This window comes from Odontesthes bonariensis, chromosome 11 (genome assembly GCF_027942865.1).
Source record: "Odontesthes bonariensis isolate fOdoBon6 chromosome 11, fOdoBon6.hap1, whole genome shotgun sequence".
Classification (NCBI taxonomy): Eukaryota; Metazoa; Chordata; class Actinopteri; order Atheriniformes; family Atherinopsidae; genus Odontesthes; species Odontesthes bonariensis.
In genome coordinates, this window is record NC_134516.1 from 26622538 (window position 1) to 26643010 (window position 20473).

The 20473-nt window shown below is 42.9% G+C and overlaps 6 non-coding genes across 6 annotated transcripts in view; 3 read left to right on the plus strand and 3 right to left on the minus strand.

Moving 5' to 3' along the window:
• The window catches only part of trnaq-uug (transfer RNA glutamine (anticodon UUG)), a 72-nt gene extending 35 nt beyond the window's left edge, over nt 1-37 (minus strand). Inside the window, exon 1 of the tRNA in view lies at nt 1-37. This exon is cut by the window's left edge and continues 35 nt beyond it. This is a non-coding gene — a tRNA (tRNA-Gln).
• A 441-nt stretch (nt 38-478) lies between these two features.
• trnav-aac (transfer RNA valine (anticodon AAC)) lies at nt 479-551 on the minus strand. The gene has a single exon. It is a non-coding gene; the product is annotated as a tRNA-Val (tRNA).
• Nucleotides 552-2309: 1758 nt separating this feature from the next.
• trnav-aac (transfer RNA valine (anticodon AAC)) lies at nt 2310-2382 on the minus strand. The gene has a single exon. It is a non-coding gene; the product is annotated as a tRNA-Val (tRNA).
• Nucleotides 2383-11219: 8837 nt separating this feature from the next.
• Nucleotides 11220-11293, plus strand: trnat-agu (transfer RNA threonine (anticodon AGU)). Its single transcript has one exon. It is a non-coding gene; the product is annotated as a tRNA-Thr (tRNA).
• A 304-nt stretch (nt 11294-11597) lies between these two features.
• On the plus strand, nt 11598-11671 carry trnat-ggu (transfer RNA threonine (anticodon GGU)). The gene has a single exon. It is a non-coding gene; the product is annotated as a tRNA-Thr (tRNA).
• Nucleotides 11672-18512: 6841 nt separating this feature from the next.
• On the plus strand, nt 18513-18594 carry trnas-aga (transfer RNA serine (anticodon AGA)). The gene has a single exon. It is a non-coding gene; the product is annotated as a tRNA-Ser (tRNA).
• The last annotated feature ends 1879 nt before the right edge of the window (nt 18595-20473 follow it).

Below are 20473 nucleotides of genomic sequence, written 5' to 3' on the forward strand. Positions count from 1 at the left end.
TCAAAGTCCAGAGTGCTGACCTTTACACCATGGAACCCCTTCCACAGTCAATTTACGCTCTCAGTCATGCAAATGCTCGACAATGGAAGGATTTTAGCAACGTGATTTTTTTTGTCAATTTTTCAGTGATACTCTTACAGCTTGAATTCTCAGAATTGGCACGATAGTCAAGCAACACATTCTGTATCTTCTTCAATGGTCAAAGGTTAGAATCAGCCTGTCAAGCGGAGGAACAGGGTTCGATTCCTTGATGGAAGGTTGCCATTTTCGCTCAGCAGCTAGGGGTTTGCCAAAGTCCGTTTCAAACAACAGCATCGGAAAATCTTTTTAAAACCTGAAAAAATTGACTTTACATGTCAAGAATAGCAGATGAGGCTCCCCTCCTATCCATAATTATGAATATGTTGATGTTGCTATCATTAACGTGCAGTCATACATCTTCCCACAAGGGTGAAATAAATAAAGGAGGAGCAAGTAATGTTTCCGCCCAGTTTCGAACTGAGGACCTTTCGCGTGTTAGGTGAACGTGATAACCACTACACTACGGAAACTGAAGCCATGCCTATTCACTAGTGTTCCGGAAGCCAAAGAATGAGGTAAGTTTTCCCAAATTTTGTTGCTCGCGGAAAGAGTTTGTGGAGTTGCAACAAATTGAGTCAGAAGTGGGATTGTAACACACTCCTCTGGGAGAGCATGGATAAATAGAAGCATTGTAAATGAATATGCAAGAAGAAACCAAAAAAGATTCAACTAGCAACACAGAGGTGTGATGTCACATACCACAGATCCTCTCAGCTGCTATTGAGCACTCTGGTGTCATTTCACAAGTGACTTGCTTACTCATCTTCTTTCCAGAACACAAGCATGACAGCACACACCTGAAGGTTCCACCAAGATTTGAACTCAGATCACTGTATTCAGAGTCCAGAGTGCTGACCTTTACACCATGGAACCCCTTCCACAGTCAGTTTATGCTCTCAGTCATGCAAATGCTTGACAATGAAAGGGTTTTAGCAAAGTGTTTTTTTTGTCAATTTTTCAGTGATACTCTTACAGCTTGTATTCTCAGAATTGGCACGACAGTCAAGCAACACATTCTGTATCTTCTTCAATGGTCAAAGGTTAGAATCCGCCTGTCAAGCGGAGGAACAGGGTTTGATTCCTTGACCGAAGGCTGCCATTTTCGTTCAGCAGCTAGGGATTCGCCAAAGTCCATTTCAAACAACAGCATCGGAAAATCTTTTTAAAACCTGCAAAAATTGACTTTACATGTCAAGAATAGCAGATGAGGCTCCCCTCCTATCCATAATTGTGAATATGTTGATGTTGCTATCATTAACATGCAGTCATACATCTTCACACAAGGATGAAATAAATAAAGGAGGAGCAAGTAATGTTTCCGCCCAGTTTCGAACTGAGGACCTTTCGAGTGTTAGGCAAACGTGATAACCACTACACTACCGAAACTGAAGCCATGCCTATTCACTAGTGTTACGGAAGCCAAAGAATGAGGTAAGTTTTCCCAAATTTTGTTGCTCGCAGAAAGAGTTTGTGGAGTCGCAACAAATTGAGTCAAAAGTGGGATTGTAACACACTCCTCTGGGAGAGCATGGATAAATAGAAGCATCGTAAATGAATATGCAAGAGGAAACCAAAAAAGATTCAACTAGCAACACAGAGGTGTGACATCACATACCACAGATCCTCTCAGCTGGAATTGTGCACTCTGGTGTCCTTTCACAACTGACTAGCCTACTCAACTCATCTTCTTTCCAGAACACAACCATGACAGCACACACCTGAAGGTTCCACCGAGATTTGAACTCGGATCACTGGATTCAAAGTCCAGAGTGCTGACCTTTACTCCATGGAACCCCTTCCACAGTCAATTTACCCTCTCAGTCATGCAAATGCTTGTCAATGAAATGGTTTTAGCAATGTGTTTTTTTGTCAATTTTTCAGTGATACTCTTACAGCTTGTATTCTCAGAATTGGCACGACAGGCAAGCAACACATTCTGTATCTTTGCTGGTCAAAGGTTAGAATCCGCCTGTCAAGCGGAGGAACAGGGTTCGATTCCTTGACGGAAGGCTGCCATTTTCGCTCAGCAGCTAGGGGTTTGCCAAAGTCTGTTTCACACCATAGCATCAGAAAATCTTTTAAAAACCTGCAAAAATTGACTTTAAATGTCAAGAATAGCAGATGAGGCTCCCCTCCTATCCATAATTATGAGTGTTGATGTTGCTATCATTAACGTGCAGTCATACATCTTCACACAAGGATGAAATAAATAATGGAGGAGCAAGTAATGTTTCCGCCCAGTTTCAAACTGAGGACCTTTCGCGTGTTAGGCGAACGTGATAACCACTACACTACGGAAACCTGCGCCATGCCTATTCACTATTGTTCCGGAAGCCAAAGAATGAGGTAAGTTTTCCCAAATTTTGTTGCTCACGGAAAGAGTTTGTGGAGTCGCAACAAATTGAGTCAGAAGTGGGATTGTAACACACTGCTGTAATTAAACCTTTACTTAAAAAACCTACTCTTGATCCAGAAGTGTTGGCTCATTATAGACCTATATCCAATCTCCCTTTTATGTCTAAAGTTCTTGAAAAAATAGTTTCAGCTCAGCTTTGTGATCACTTACACAGAAATAATCTGTTTGAAGAGTTTCAGTCAGGATTCAGAGTGCATCATAGCACAGAAACTGCACTGCTGAAAGTTACCAATGATCTCCTCTTAGCCTCTGATAGCGGACTTGTATCTGTGCTTGTCCTGTTGGATCTCAGTGCTGCTTTTGATACGGTCGATCACAGTATCTTATTACACAGACTTGAACATGTTCTTGGGATTAAAGGAACTACATTAGGCTGATTTAAGTCATTATATTTATCTGATAAATTTCAGTTTGTTCTTGTAAATGAAGAATCTTCCTCACACACCAGATTAAGTCATGGAGTTCCCCAGGGTTCTGTGCTTGGACCGATTCTTTTCACTTTATACATGCTTCCATTAAGTAACATTATTAGACAGCATGGCATAAATTTCCATTGCTATGCTGATGATACTCAGCTGTACTTATCTATGAAACCAGATGCACCCAATAGGTTGGTAAGACTACAAGCATGTCTTAAAGACATAAAGACCTGGATGACTCAGAACTGTCTGCTTCTAAATTCAGACAAAACTGAAGTCGTTATCTTTGGACCTGAGCGTTTCAGGGAGAAATTGTCTAGCTATATAGTTACTCTAGATGGTATTTCCTTGGCTTCTAGTTCTACAGTGAGGAACCTTGTAGTTATTTTTGACCAGAACTTATCATTTGACTCACATATAAAACAGGTTTCTAGGACTGCCTTCTTTCATCTTCGTAATATTGTTAAAATCAGGAACATCTTGTCTCAGAGTGATGCAGAAAAACTAGTCCATGCATTTGTTACTTCAAGATTGGACTACTGTAATTCTTTATTATTGGGCTGTCCCACATATTCTCTGAAAAGCCTTCAGTTGATCCAAAATGCTGCAGCCACAGTTTTGATGAGAACTAACAGGAGAGATCATATTTCTCCAGTTTTAGCTTCTCTTCATTGGCTCCCTGTTAAATTCAGAATAGAATTTAAGATTCTTCTCCTTACATATAAAGCTCTTAATGACCGAGCTCCATCATATCTTAAAGATCTCATTGTAAGATATTTTCCTAACAGAGCACTTCGTTCCCAAACTGCATATTTACTTGAGGTTCCCAGAGTTTCTAAAAGTAGAATGGAAGGCAGAGCCTTCAGTTATCAGGCCCCTCTCTTGTGGAATAAGCTGCCAGTAAATGTCCGGGAAGCAGACACCCTTTCCACTTTTAAGACCAGGCTTAAAACTTTCCTTTTTTATAAAGCTTATAGTTAGGTCTGTTGAATCTGATAGTGTGTCTGCTAGTGTGTCTTGTCCTGCCTCCACCTCTGGCACCCTCTATACTTTCATTACCCCCTACCCGAACCGGGGTTTGAATCCCATTCCCGCCTATCTTACCTCTTTTATTTCTCCCCCTACCCGAACCAGGGTTTGCATCCCCACCCCGCTGTGACTGGTGTGCAGTTGGTGAGAGTGAGTTGTATGGCTTTGTTTTTGCTGGTATTTTTAGTGATTGTAGGGCTGTTTAGGTGAGTTTGTCTGCTGAATCTGCTAGTGTGTCTTGTCCTGCCTCCACCTCTGGCACCTTCTATACTTTCATTAACCCCTACCCGAACCAGGGTTTGAATCCCATTCCCGCGTATCTTACCTTTTTTATTTCTCCCCATACCCGAACCAGGGTTTGCATCCCCACCCCGCTGTGACTGGTGTGCAGTTGGTGAGAGGCTGAGGTAGCTTGTGGCTGTAAAAGATGGTTCTATATATGGATCTATATAGGGAGTATAGGGAATTACTCACTGAGTCTGGTCCTTTATTAGGGACCGAGCAGTGAAACTGCAAGGACCCTATTGTATCTGTAAGGTTTATTATTATTATTATTATTCTTATTCTTTGCAAAAGGTATGCGAAAACTCAGGAAATTTTGCGAGCGCCACGTGCTAGTCGACGACATGAAAGAATCTAAACATTATATCTTTGGGAGTTGCTCATTGGCTCTGTAGCGCCCCCTACGATGCTTAAAAATGGTGCCCGCAATGGGGTTGTACATTATATCTTTGGGAGTTGCTCATTGGCTCTGTAGCGCCCCCTACGATGCTTAAAAATGGTGCCCGCAATGGGGTTGTTTCGCGTAGGACAATGAAATTCGGTACACTTATTCACCATGCCCAGACGCACAAAAAAGTCTCATGCCGCCATGGTCCCACGTACACAGGAAGGCGGCCATTTTGGATGGAAAGTGCGTTTTCGTGCCATTTTTGACCGATTCCACGCCTTGCACAAGATCGAACTTGTCCTACAGATTTAATGCTACAGACTTCAAACTTGGCCAGGTTACTCTTAAGACATGGGGGGAAAAATTCATGGGGAAACTCTTTCAAAACTTAAAGGGCGTGGCCGTGACGACGCTTCAAAGTTTGATGACTCGCCATCACTCGCCTCAAAAAATTAAGTCGCTTATAACTCCCACATACATTATCCAATCTGTCCCAAACTTCATACGGTGAATGCTGGACCCAGCCTGAACGCGTACATATTATCATAGTGACATCCACCTATAGCGCCACCTGCTGGTTGTTGGAAACGTCTCTTTTTTTCCACAACTCGCATTTGATCAAACTCCTCCTACAGATTTCATGCTACAAGCTTCAAACTTGGCCTGGTTACTCTTAAGACATGGAGGGAAAGAATCATGGAGAAACTTTTCCAAACTCTGAACAGTGTGGGCGTGGCCAGGCGGTGAAAATCGTGTGATGGCGTTTGTGATTTGAAAGCCTTATCATCATCACAAGCTCATGAAACTTGGCACACACGTCCACACTGTCCACCTCACACGTATAAAAAGGGTATCGTGTGTGGGCGGATTAAAATGGCTCAGTGGCGCCCCCTACAATATTTAAAAATGGTCCCCGAAATGGGTTTATTTTGAAGTGGGACGACAAAATTCGGTACACTCATTCATCATGCCCAGACGCACAAAAAAGTCTCTTGCCGACATGGTCCCACATCCACAGGAAGGTGGCCATTTTGGATGGAAAGTGCATTTTGGTGCCATTTGACCCATTCCACGCCTTGCATATGATCGAACTTGTCCTACAGATTTAATGCTACAGACTTCAAACTTGGCCAGGCTACTCTTAAGACATCGGGGGAAAAAATCATGGAGAAACTTTTTCAAAACTTAAAGGGCGTGGGTGTGGCGACGCTTCAAAGTTTGATGACTCGCCATCACTCGCCACAAAAAATGAAGTAGCTTATAACTCCCACACACATTATCCAATCTGTCCCAAACTTCATACGGTGAATGCTGGACCCAATATGAACGCGCACATATAACATAGTGACATCCACCTACAGCTCCACCTAATGGTGGTCGGAAACGTCTTTTTTTTTCACAACTCGCATTTTATTGAACTCCTCCTACAGATTTAATGGTAACAGCTCCAAACGTGGCCAGGTTACTCTTAAGACAAGGGGGGAAAGAATCATGGAGAAACTTTTTCAAACTCTGAACGGTGTGGGCGTGGCCAGGCGGTGAAAATCGTGTGATGGCGTTTATGATTTGAAAGCCTTATCATGATCTCAAGGTCATGAAACTTAGCACACACGTCCATCCTCTCGACTTCGTACGTAAGTAAAGGGTATCGTGTGTGGGCGGAGATAAATGGCTCAGTGGCGCCCCCTAGAAATTTTCAAAAACCTCTCCGCATTGGGGTTATTATATGCTTGTACGTACGCAGAGGGTATCGTGCGTGTGGGCAGAGCTGCGCGACTACGGCATCCAGCGCATGCCCCAACGTGCGCACATCCAACGTACGCACACCTCGGTCCCGCTCACAGCTGCTTGCAGCTTTCTAGTTTATTTTTATTTTTTTCGTTAGCACAAGTTTCTTGTGTTTACCTTGAATAGGGATGGCTCAGGTAATCCTGAAACATCCCTTAACCCTCTAGACCCCAACAGAATTTTACAACAATGCTCCAGATTCTTGAGAATTCCGAAAGAAATGGGCAATTTGAGAAACATTTCAAATAACTACAGTAGATAGCACAATTTGCCGGCTAGTGAAGCTGCGCCCAAACGCAGAACCTCCGCTCTCATATCAGTCTCAACTGCGGCCAAGAGAAATCCCTCGAAATTTTTAAAACATGACAATATCTAGAAATAATTTAAAACAAACATATGCTTTTGATAATGAAAAAACAACGAAGAGGGTCTGATTTTTTTTTGTATTTATTGTATTTTAGCTTTTGAAAGCATCTGGTGACTTGTATTCATCAATGACATAACACCGGCCGGCCGCGGCCGTTGTGGGGTACTGCAGCACGGCCGGCCGCGGCCGCTACGGGGTATAAAGGGTTAAGGCTGAGTTATACTTCTTTTACTGCCCTTGCGCTTTCTTCTTGCGTTTATGTTAATGGCTCGAGACGTTTATACTTCATTTAGCTTTGCCGGCGCTTGCGTGTGCTGCATGGCGATTCACTGCCAGGAGAGTAGGCGGAGTAGCGGGTTTTTTCAATGACATGATGAAAGGAAATTCACCGCCAGGACCTCTTCAAGTGATTCATGCTTCTTCTTCTTGTAAATAGTCGGTATTTTGTCAGATTTTCAACACCTTGGGGGTCTAAACGACTACTTTCTCGCCTGAAAATGTTTCAAATGTTGCTAAAGTTATATATTTACAGAGTTTATAACTTAAGGGAAATCAGCTTTTCAGGCCGGCTGATTTCGGCTCGGACAGGAGTGAAGTGCACTGTGTGTAAACGCTCTGCATACTGTCAGATCGATGAGTATGCCGTTTTCAAGTAGTAGGCTTGTGTCTTTTCTTGCATGAAGTTTAGAAAATTGAGGTGACACACGCAAGCTCGCAATGGGGGGCTTGCAACCGCGCAAGGGCTTGCGTTTCTTCTTGTGTTTCTTCTTGCGTCTTGCTTTGCATCTTGCGTTACCGACTATAAACCAGGCTATAGTTAAGCTGCTATAGGCCTAGACTGCTGGGGGGCCTCATCTGTCACACCTTTCCTCACTTTACTCTCTTTATGTATATGTGACATTATTGTGGTCATTAACTCGTGTTTCCCTGTTCCAACAGATATCCTTTGAATGGTGTTACAGTGCCGCCGTCGCGGTGGCCCCCTGCCCCCCCCCCCCCCCCTTTTCTGTCTTCTCAAACCCCAGCTGGTCGAGCCGGATGGCCACCATTCCTGAGTCTGGTTCTGCCAGAGGTTTCTTCCTGTTAAAAGGGAGTCGTTTCTCTCCACAGTCGCCTCAGGCACGCCGCTCAGGCCGGGAGATTGGACCGAAAAACAAAAAGTTTTCAGTGCAATCTGTTGGTTTTCTTAGCTAGGAAATTGTTTTTGAATTGGCTCTCTATGAACGAATTGGATTATTTTATGAATTATGATTATTATTAATTAATTGAATTCCAATTGGCTTGAATTGGACTTACTATCTAAGTGCCTTGAGATGACATTTGTTGTATTTGGCGCTATATAAATAAAAATGAATTGAATTGAATTGAATTGAATCCTGTGGGAGAGCATGGATAAATAGAAGCATGGTAAATGAATATGCAAGAGGAAACCAAAAAAGATTCAACTAGCAACACAGAGGTGTGACATCACATACCACAGATCCTCTCAGCTGGAATTGATCAAGTGTTCAATCTGGTGTCATTTCTCAACTGACTAGCCTACTCAACTCATCTTCTTTCCAGAACGCAACCATGACAGCACACACCTGAAGGTTCCACCGAGATTTGAACTCTGATCACTGGATTCAGAGTCCAGAGTGCTGACCTTTACACCATGGAACCCCTTCCACAGTCAATTTACGCTCTCAGTCATGCAAATGCTTGACAATGAAAGGGTTTTAGCAACGTGATTTTTTTTAATCAATTTTTCAGTGATACTCTTACAGCTTGTATTCTCAGAATTGGCACGACAGTCAAGCAACACATTCTGTATCTTTGCTGGTCAAAGGTTAGAATCCGCCTGTCAAGCGGAGGAACAGGATTCGATTCCTTGACCGAAGGCTGCCATTTTCGCTCAGCAGTTTGGGGTTTGCCAAAGTCCGTTTCAAACAACAGCATCGGAAAATCTTTTTAAAACCTGAAAAAATTGACTTTACATGTCAAGAATAGCAGATGAGGCTCCCCTCCTATCCATAGTTATGAATATGTTGATGTTGCTATCATTAAAGGGGAACTCCGGGGCATTTGAAGCGTGTTTCCATTGCTAGAGGTTGTCAAATAGTGATAGTAGGACACAGAGAGGTGCGTATCTGTGCTCCCTGTGTGGAGATCGCTCTGTCCGCACAGCATGTCATGCGAGGCTAATACGTGGTGGCTAAGGGGCAAGCGCTAACCCTTCCACGTAAAACAACAACTTGCACACTGCAGAAACGTCACACCACTTTATAACCCATCCGACAATAAAGTCACAAGCCTTACCATCAAAACCATATGCATGGTTCTCACATTACTGGCATGGGGACGTTACAAAACAACTTTATAAACAGCATGTAACTCACCGGCTGGTTGTAGGCTCGCGCATGTGAAAGCCCAAAAGAGTCGATGGAGAATAATCCCATGTACAAAACAATTATATTCTCTAGAAAAACTGCGTTCAAGTATTTAAAACATTACAACAATATTACTGGGCATGTATTGTTGTAATGTTTTAAATACTTGAACAAATTATTTTTATTAAATTGCAACATGTTTTTTTGTCAATTTTTCAGTGATACTCTTACAACTTGTATTCTCAGAATTGGCACGACAGTCAAGCAACACATTCTGTATCTTCTTCAATGGTCAAAGGTTAGAATCCGCCTGTCAAGCGGAGGAACAGGGTTCGATTCCTTGACGGAAAGCTGCCATGTGATTGCTGCTGCTTGTGCTTTTTTGTTTGTGTGTTTGTTCTCTGCTTGTCTGCTTACAGGTGCTCCTGGTTCCTCTAAGGCTGGATTCCCCACAAAAGCCTTGGATTGTCTTCAGTTTTGTTTTTACAGGTGTAGCAGCTGGTTTTCTGATTTTTCATTGTTTTTTATGTTTGTCTCTTCATATTTCTGTTCCTTTTTTTCCCTTCTTCGCTCTCCCTCTCTCTGTCCCCCGGTCCGGTTCGGCACTATAACACTATCACATCATGTTAAGTATTGTAACAAAAATAAATAAATAAAGATAAGGAGTTGATGGAGGGGGCTGCACGGTGGTGTGGTGGTTAGCACAGTCGCCTCACAGCAAAAAGGTTCCAGGTTCAACACCCAGCCGGGGCTGTGTGGAGTCTGCATGTTCTCCCCGTGTATGCGTGGGTTCTCTCCGGGTACTCCGGCTTCCTCCCACTGTCCAAAAAATTGTCCTTAGGAGTGAGAGTGAGAGTGAGTGTGAGTGTGCATGGTTGTTTGTCTCTATGTGGCCCTGCGATGGACTGGCGGCCTGTCCAGGGTGTACCCCCCCTCTCGCCCATTGACTGCTGGGATAGGCTCCAGCCCCCCCCCGTGACCCGACCGACACATTCAGCGGTATAGATAATGGATGGATGGAAGGAGTTGATGGGCATCAAGGGGAGCGTTACATTCATAAAGCTTCCCTTGGTATAGCAAATGTGTTTGGCATAAACGGTATTCAGATTACAATAATGCTGGACAGGACAAGGGGTTTAAAAAAAAAAAAAGAAGTGAGTGCTCATCAAACACAGCTCCAAAGCAGTCCCCAGGTCAGAGCCAGCCTTCTTTAGCAGTTTGCTCAGTTTCTTTGAGTCGCTGGCTCTGATGCTGCTGCCACAGCAGATGCTGCTGAAGAAAGATGGCACTCTGCACCACAGACTCATAAGAGATATGCAACAGGTAACCTCCCAGGTGTTCCTCAGCCACCTCTTCTCCTGGGATGGAGACGCTGTTTGGCTTATTGGGGCTCCTCCTAAAATCAGCAGCTGAGGTGATTATTCCCACACCAGGCCACACAGTGGCTGCCCACCTCCCTGCCTCTTGTCCTTCCTTCCCTGGTTACCTGTCAGATTTAAAAAAAAAACTGACATTATTCTGTCTTGGGAAACACTGCTGGTGGAAAACATGATACTGGCTGCTGAAAAACTGGCAGAAGTGGACCTTCCAACGTGACAGTGACAGGAAGTAATCAGCTGAAGTCGTCCAGAGATTAACAGAGAACACAAATCAACATTCTGGAATCCGGACTTCAGTTCCATCCAGAATCTGTGGTTGGAACCACAGACCAGAAGAGACAGAACAGAAGCCTTCACAAAGCTGTGATGTCATCACTGTAGTGACATCACAATCAATGTCATCTCTGATCTTGTTTGACATCACAAAGTTTCTACAGGCCAGACATTTTCACTGCTTTTTCACAGCTGGTCAGGAGTTTATCTGAAGAAACACGTCCAGTTTTTGAAGCAGATTTGAAAGTCACAGCAAACGGTTTTCACATCGCCTAAAAAACACTTAATTACTATCTTAAATAATCAATTTAACAAGCACTTAGAAACAACACTTACTTACTATCTTAAAAAGTAATTTTGATTTTAAGTACTGACAAACAACAACCAAAATGTTTGCTTTATTCTTTCATCAGTTTTATGAGCCATGTGGCGCTGTGGCTTAGTTGGTCAAAGTGCCTGTCTAGTAAACAGGAGATCCTGGGTTCAAATCCCAGCAGTGCCTTAAGGTGTTATTATGTACGTCAACATGGTGCCATAACTGTTTACAGCAGTGCTTCAGGAGTGCTGGACTTCCAAAACAGTCTGTACTTGGAGGCACATCATCTCATGGCTTAACCTATTCTTGAGGTACAGAAGATTGAACTGGGACCATATCCAATGTTTTCACAAATAGAGATAATTTGAATAACATCAAGCCCTTATTTATGCAGAGATCACATGAATTTCGGAAATAAATCACAAAAACCACTTCCTGAGGTGGATCCAGTTTCTGCTCTTTATTCTTTCATCAGTTTTATGAACCATGTGGCGCTGTGGCTTAGTTGGTCAAAGTGCCTTTCTGGTAAACAGGAGATCCTGGATTCAAATCCCAGCAGTGCCTATTGTCCTTCAGAGCAAGCTATGACTTATCATGTAAAGCAGCTTATTATCAGCTTTCTACTAAAACCTTTTCACTGGTCCACTTAATGAAAGTGCATCTAAATACAACACAGCTTTTAAAGTCTCATTTATGCCTATTTTATACTTTCAGAGTGTAATTTTCCTCCGTTCACATAACAAGTCAAATGGTTAGGGTACAGTACGGTGGAGGTTCTCCTCCTGTCACACTACATAACATCAAAATGAACTTACAAACCGTGAAATAGTCAGAGTTAGAGTAAAAGCTGAGGGCAGGACGTCATTTCCTTGAAATATGTAGCGGAAAATAATACGCAAAAGCATAAAAAAGCCTTGTAAAAACACAGTAAATGACTTGGCGTGTAATAAGTACACCGCTTCATGAGATCTGGCTGTAACTGGTGAAAGTGACTTCCTCATGAACAGCAGGATCTGAGTTGAAAACCCAACAATATCTGCAAAATATGATGAAGTTTTGAACCAATTAGAGGCACTTCTACTCATGACTTTAACTATTCTTGAGGTACAGAATCACAAAAAACACTTTCTGAGGTGGATCCAGATCCTGCTCTTTATTCTTTCATCAGTTTTATGAACCATGTGGCGCTGTGGCTTAGTTGGTCTGTCTAGTAAACAGGAGATCCTGGGTTCAAATCCCAGCAGTGCTTTAATGTGTTATTATGTACATCAACATGGTGCCATAACTGGGTACAGCAGTGCTCCAGGAGTGCTGGACTTCCAAAGCAATCTGTACTTGGAGGCACTTCATCTCATGGCTTTAATCAGTGCTTCTCAAAGTGTGGGGCCTAGCTCTTCAGCTAGTCCTTCAATGGCATCATGAGTGTAATTAATAAAATGCTGTTGGTTATAAAAAAGATAATTGATCCAGTCCACATTTTTGTTACTCAAAACCAGCAGCTATCTGATTTCTGGCTTTGTATTCGTCAGGGACCCTGTCTATGTAGATGCAATTGGAGTCCCCAACTCCAATTGCATCTACATAGACACGATCATCAAAACTGCCAGGAACAGAGCGTTTGCGTACTGAGCGGGTGGCTTGAGGAGCAAAAGGGTCAACAGCAATACGGACATTATACACCAACATCACATGGACACACCTACCAGTCCAATTGGCAGGCAAACTGGAATGTAGCTTACTGTGACGGCCACACAGACAAAACATGTCAGGGACAGGGCCAGTGGAATGCAAAGTGTCATTAAAAATCCAATGAGACATGGAGGGAGAATCAAATAGGCAATAAGTAAAAATACAATGAAAAGCTACTGAATTCTGAGTACTACTCCTTCCCCATGTGACAGGGACGGTAACATTACACATGTCAGGGGGGACACTGCCCAGGGCATGTCTGTTGAATTCATTTGCAGGTTCAGGTTGGGATTCATAGCAAACTATATAAGTATTTATATAGTTTGCTATAGTATTAAAATGTGGCGGTGGTGGAATAATGCGACTGGTGAGTGGCATTCAGTAATCCAAGGATAATGGTCTCCCTTACTAAAATATTTGCCATCCACGCCCTTAAAATAACTTCCTCTCATCAGCCAACAATGTGTCAAACACAGGTGATAAATACAATTCATACCACGGAATGGAGACGTCATCTCAGGGGCAACTTCAGGCAGGTACAGCGTCACATTACGACTGCCATTAGAGCAGATGGCATAGGCAGTACAAGTTAAAGGATCAACTTCCCCAGGCACTCCTGTAAAAGCAACAGGCTGTGCGTCTTTCATACAAACCACACAACAAGCATCTGTGACAGATTTAACAGAATAATTCGCCAATTGATACCAAACGTTGCGTGTCACCCATTGTTCTTGTAAAACATTTCTGGACTTGCCACCAGGAGAGGCATCTTTAAGCAGGCTGATTTCAACGTGTCTGCCGGGGGACTGAGGAGGTTGGAGAAGGGATCCGTACCGGTTTACTTTTCTTGGAATGGGTACGAACTACCTGCGCCCAGACCAAGTGTCTGGGAACGGCGTCCGCGGGCTGAGAGTCCTGCCCCAGAGTCTGACTCGGACTCGGAGATGGAGACCGAAATGGCTCCAGATCACGGTTACTGTGTAGTCCCTCAAACAGGAGCGAGGGCGAGTAATTTAGCCAACGAGAACGAAGCTCTACGTCGTCAGGTTAGGGAGTTACAGCAGCAATTAAAAGTCCTCAAACATCGTCAGCATTTTGGCATCGAGCGTCTGTCTGCATCAGATGATGACGTGCGGTTTTATACCAGGTTTGCGTCCTACAGGAGTTTCATGGCATTCTGGACATTAATCGAACCTGCCGTGACTCACAAGATGGTGCGCATAACTATCGCCAAGACAGCCTCTGCCAGCACCAGCACAGTCCATCACCCAGCAACGGTAAGTGATGGCGTAATGTGACGTGATATTAAAAGGTGTAGGCTTTTTTTGTTAATATATTTTTTATTGCTTTCACATAAAAAAAACAAATTACTCACCAAACATCAATGCATAATGTTTGAAACGTTACTGAAAACAAACAAACAAACAAAACAACAACACACAAAAACAAAACAAAACAAAATTTTTCTGATTTATGCTTTGTAATAATAATGTCAATGTCAAGGTAACTAAACAGAGGCCTTTTGTTTTTATATCTCAACAGAAACTGAGTTTCTTCTTTTCCTGATGTACCTGTCAGTGGGTTTTCCTCCCAGGGATCTTGCAGAGAGGTTCAGCATTCACCGCACTGCTGCAAGTCGAATCATCTCCACATGGACTCATTTCCTGTACTGCCTGTTAGGAAGCCAGCGCCTTTGGATTCCTCCAGCGACAGTGAGAGCTCACCTGCCAGTTGAGTTTGCAGCTTTTTCTGACACACAGGCGGTCCTTTATTGTACAGAGATATTTTGTCAGACGCCATCCTCTCTGCTCCTTCAGAGTGAGTTTTTTTCCACATACAAATCTCACACTACATTCAAGGCCTTGATTGGCATGGCACCCCACGGTGCTGCCACCTTTGTGTCCGGACTGTATGCAGGCTCTATGAGTGGCTGCCAGCCATTTTCAGTGCAGAGAGACCCATACTGCCAAGTGTTTTACAGTATTTTGACTGATTTTCCAAGACCCACAGAAAGGTGTGTCTTATGACTATGTACACACCGAAATTACCAAACGAAAGAGTAGACTCTCTTCTTTCATCAGGAAAAAAAAGTTTGTTTCTACCATTTTCAGTCCTTTAGTAATAGACAGTAGAACATAGGTTGGTTTCACGAAAAAAAGAAAACAAAAGGGAAAACAAGCTTTTTTTTTTTTGTGCAAAGTGGCACTGCTGCCACCTTGCGGGTAATTTTGCCAGTATATTCTCTGTTTAGTGTTTACAAGCCTAAGATATAGTGACAAACTCCGCTAGATTGTCCCCCAGCCCGCTCCGTTAAAAACGCAATTGACGTCTATAGACGTCTTTTGCAGTCAACGTTTTTTTTTAAAATTGACGTCTATAGACGTCAATGGCAGCCAATGAGTTAAGCAGTCCGGGATTGTAAAGCTGCTGAAGCCAGGTATGGCCATCATGGTGGACAAAGGGTTTGTTGTGGACAACCTTGCTCCTTGTAAGGTGTACCGGCCTGCCTTTCTCAGCAACAAACAACAAATGAGTCGAGAGGATGTCAGACAGACGCAGTCAATTGCATGGCTGAGAGTGCACGTGGAGAGGTGCATAAGGAGAGTGAAAGAGAACAAACTCTTCGACAAGGAGATACCACTGTCTATATGTGGGAACATTGACGAATTGTTCAGTGTGGCCTGCTTCCTGGTCAATTATCAGAATGGGCCGTTAGTGAAGGCATGGGCAACTCAGCAATGAATTGGGAGCACTTTCAATCAGTTCAATCAGCAGTTCTTTCAATCAGTTCAAATGATCAGTTCTTTCAATCAGTTCAAATGATCAGTTCTTTCAGTCAGTTCAAACCATCAGTTCTTTCAATCAGTTAAAACCATCAGTTCTTTCAGTCAGTTCAAATGATCAGTTCTTTCAATCAGTTCAAATGGTCAGTTCTTTCAGTCAGTTCAAATGATCAGTTCTTTCAATCAGTTCAAATGGTCAGTTCTTTCAGTCAGTTCAAATGATCAGTTCTTTCAGTCAGTTCAAACCATCAGTTCTTCCAATCTTGTTCATTTTTAGAAATCTATACAAAACCTGAACTGATCTTTATTGTGTGTAAGTGCAAATCTCTACCAGTGTAGAGGTTGTATTGTTCATTGTTGTAATGAGATGTGTGCATCTTTTGAATATGTAATAATAAATTATTAAAGCTGCAGTCGGCAGGTTTTCAAAATTGCGAGTCTAAAGTCGAAAAACTGATACAACTTTCAGGTCCCTCCCCCAACCTCTAAGGCCGATTTCAGACCAGAGCGTGGCGTGGCGGCAGCGAAACGACGGCAGTCTTACGCCGGTTATCAGGCGGTGTGTTCAACTTGGCTTTTCACACCGGACAGTCCGCGGCCGCGGTAGTTCCGCTCCAGCCCTGTCTGCAAATCCCACAGACTATGTATTTAACTGCGCATATAGATGCAATAACAATAATAATAATAAAATAATAATAATAATAATGATAATAACAATAATAGTAGCTTTAGGCCTACAAGTTGCTCGTTGTTGTTTTCTAAGAGGGGGTTGGGGGAGGTGTCTCTGAGACAGAAGCTATCTGGCCACTGTTGAAAACACCGACAGTTATCACCAGAGACTTGTTCAGTGAAATTGGTAAGTTTTGTCTTTGCCTCTCCGAGTTGACTATTTTATAACTCCGCAGTGAAGTTTTACATTATTGGTTTATTATTGTTGATAACTTCATTTTATTTATGTTACTCTAGACCATCGTGTTTACTTCGACAGAAGAAGAGCAGCAGCGCTCCTTAAAACCGGTGGGTGGTCATCACCGTTTCAATAAAAAGTTCGAAGACATGAATACATAGCTGGTTTAATTTCCCCATTCATTTCAACGAGACACCGCCGGCCGCTGCCGTCCAAATTCCGCTCGAGTTCTATTTTCCATAAGCAGCGCGGGACGGAGGCGTCTCCGCGCCGCTACCGCCCGACTACCGCCGCGTCGGTGTGCAAGGACAGATCTGTTTCCATGTATTTTCACCTCCGCCGGTGAAAATCGCTTCCGTTCCGCCACGCTTTGCCGCCCTGGTCTGAAATAGGCCTAACAAGCTCCGAATCGCCCCCCAAACCCCTCCCCCTCTGTGGACGAGGTTGTGCACGTGAGTTCACACCAGTGTGAGCGCACACAAGCTGGGGCAGACTCACGCTCAGCAGCGTGTGCACAAGCTGTGATTGACAGGTAGGATTCCTCCACCCTAACTTGATTGGTTAAAAACAGCCGGGAGCGCTCGGTTTTTGCAAGCAAGATTACAGGCTTCAGAGGGAGCTACAGATTTCATTATTTTTTCTAAACAGACCATTTAATATTCTACTTCCAGAATCCCATCACAGTTCAAGCTAATATGACTAAAAAAAAGTTGCCGCCCGCAGCTTTAATTCAAAAACAGTCTTGGTGTCATTGTCATCGTTACATTAGCTTTGGGTTTTTCCTGACTTGAAATTAAAATGAAAACGCACAGAGATGACATTACAACATGTAGAATTTACTAAGTAAATATTGAACAACACTTATTCAATAATCCAATATCAACAACCCACATAGATTTTTACACTCGGGCTCTCATTTAAATGAGTACAAAAGGTATGGTCTCAGGTCAGTTGTAAGCCTTCATTAGTGACCATTATCACTTCAGGTTTTGTATAGATTTGTAAAGATGAACACCACCACAACCAAACAAGACTGTGCTTGTATAGCTATGTAAACCTGATTGAATCGTTACCTCTAGTTCTGAAAAGTTTGTACTTTTCAGGGTGCTGAAAATCTACAAATCTAAAGTATCTACAGGACAACTGTCCTAAATGTTATCTACACACAGTACATAGTTACTACTATAAATATCAGAGAGAGAGAGAGAGACAGAGAGAGAGAGAGAGATCTATCTATCTAGCTATTACTTCTGGCTACTGCTAGCTAGTTAGCGATAGCACCGGAAGGAGTGGATCACACACTCGAGAGAGAGAGCGGAAGTAGAACGGGAGTAGAGTCTTGCACAGAGCGAATTGGCTAACAGACGAGCCTGGGACGCAGTGCACGTGAGCAACATGTTTAGTGACAGCAAGTGGACAGTGACAACGGTGAGTTCATACACTAAGAGTGACTTTAGTTTTCTCTTCTGACCATCATGCAGCTATTCATTTAGTCATAGAGAGAAATTAGTTGCATAGTTGAGCATCTAGTGCTAACTAATAGGCTACTAGACGAGCCTGGTGCTCGAGGCGGCTGCGTGGGCCGGAGGACAGAGGAGGACAGGCTGTCCTCCTCTGTTCTCCTGTTCTCCGGCTCACAGACACTCTGCGGAGCACCAGGCTCGGCCCCGTGGCTCACGCTCCTCGGCGGCTCCGTCACGAGCCGTCGATGGGCTACCGACGGAGAGGCTCCATTATTGATTCAGGGTTGCTAAAAGTTAACCTGGAAAGAAGCACAAGTTCCTTAGACCATTTGATTAAACAAAACAAAGGCCAGACGTGTCGTTGATCACATGAACTTCTGCACAGATTGATCTCTGAAGAGACAACTCCTTCCTCTGACACATTTCGAAGACTGACCATTTCTAACAAACAAAAAAGCTTTTTCTTGATCGCCATAACTTAGGTCTGTCTCAGGAGTTGAAGTCCTTCATGAAAATGATGTTTTGTAACCGTTGAATGTCAATGGTGAACGCACCTGTATGTGGTTGTCGTGGCCGAGAGGTTAAGGCGATGGATTAGAAATCCATTGGGGTCTCCCCGCGCAGGTTCGAGTCCTGCCGACAACGATAACATTATTGACTCAGGGTTGCTAAAAGTTAACTTAGAAAGAATCATGCATTGGTTCGAATCCCATTCTCGTCAAGTTGTGTGCTGGTGTGTTGTTTGTAATTCTGATTCCACTTGTTACAAGCAGGCTTTTCAAACGATGCTTTTGTCGCAATATTTTTATTTGCTTGCACTAGGTTCATTTGGGCGATTGAATCTATCATGAAGAATTTTGAGTCTGACTTCAGGCTAATGTGAAAGCGCTGTCTTCCTTTCAGTTTGCACCCACCTTTGCTACGTGCAGCTGTTAATCATTTCCTCCACAGAGAACAAGAGAAAGACGACTGCAGAATGCAGGCGTCGATCCCGCTACCTCTCACATGCTAAGCGAGCTCTCTACCATTTGAGCTAATTCCCCTTCGGTTGATGTATTCTTAGCGCTTCCAAATTAACGAACCATTTCTGACCAAACGATCCATTCCTTGATGCATCAAAAGGAATAGATCTCACAACTGGAGCTTGTTGGTTTTTCTCAGAGTGTTTTTCAGTGGTTGAATGTATCAAGTCTATCGAGTCTTGCGTTGGATCACTGAGACATGGAAAATCCGTAGTGTTTCATGGTTTTGCAGATTCTTTTTTCTTTCCGTTTTAAAACATTAGTTGGTTTGTCTTTATAAGATGATCATTAAGGCCTCTCACCAGAAGAGCACCTAAAAAATTTCTGAGGAGTGTGGACATAAATCCCGCCACATTTTGCCTGGAAAGCAAGCCCTTTATGATTTGACATAGTTTGTCTTCCATATTTGGGTATATTCTGAAGAGATTGTAATAACCCCAACCTTAAATTTGACTTATCCTAAGTGCAATTGCTTTTGTTTCGCCCAATTTTAAATCAAACAACCTCAAACATCCCTACATGGTACCACATTTAGATAATAATGATTCTATTTTTGTGAAAGGAGGATGAATTCATATCCTCTGCACGCAAGGCCATTGTATCTAATGAGGCTCCAATTTTGAGATCAAAATTATACCAGCTGTAGTTTAAGACGGAAATTTTTATGGTCAAACTTATAAGAGAGAGGACGAGGCGGCCGAGAGGTTAAGGCGATGGACTGCATAATTTATATATATATAAATTATGATAGGCTACAAAAAAGTGATCACAGCCAAATATGACAAAAGATTAGGCTAGCCTTTCATTTCTGACAGCTGAACATTGCACATCTACTAACCTTAAAACAAAATAAACGAGAGCAACAACCGTCTTTTTTTTTCTTCTTAAAAGATGTTTTATATTATTTTCATATAATTTGCTGATGGCAATTATAGAATTTGAGTGCTTGTTTGAAAGCGAGGCTGGGTGTGTCTATGAATATGGACAACAGTGAGTTTTTTTTTAGGTGCTGTACAAGCAAATCATAGCGTCTCTGTACAATGACAGAGGCCTTTAGGTAACACTTCACAATACTGACTGTGTATTAGAGTGTACATTCCATTCACTTATTTCCTACTTTGCCCGGACTTCCAGTGTAGCCTAACTCCTGGTCAATTCCCACCTTCTCCAGTCTTACATTATAACTCGCCGCGACACTTACCATGTAATACGCGAAACTACCCCAACTTTTTGCTCATGGCGGTTGTGTATGTATACATGTCAGCGGACAAGCTTCACCCTTATTCCAGGGATTTATTATGTTTGTCTTACAGCCTTGTATGATTGGGAATAAGATTATGTTGAGAAATGGACAAAACAAAGTGTCCCTGACATAAAATAACAGAGTTCCACTGATTTTTCTTATTCATGTTGTTCCTTCATTTAGCTAATACTACTACTGCTTTGATTACCCACTGAAGTCTCTTCCTGTCTGCCTCAGTGAAAGTCCCAGCGGGCTCTCC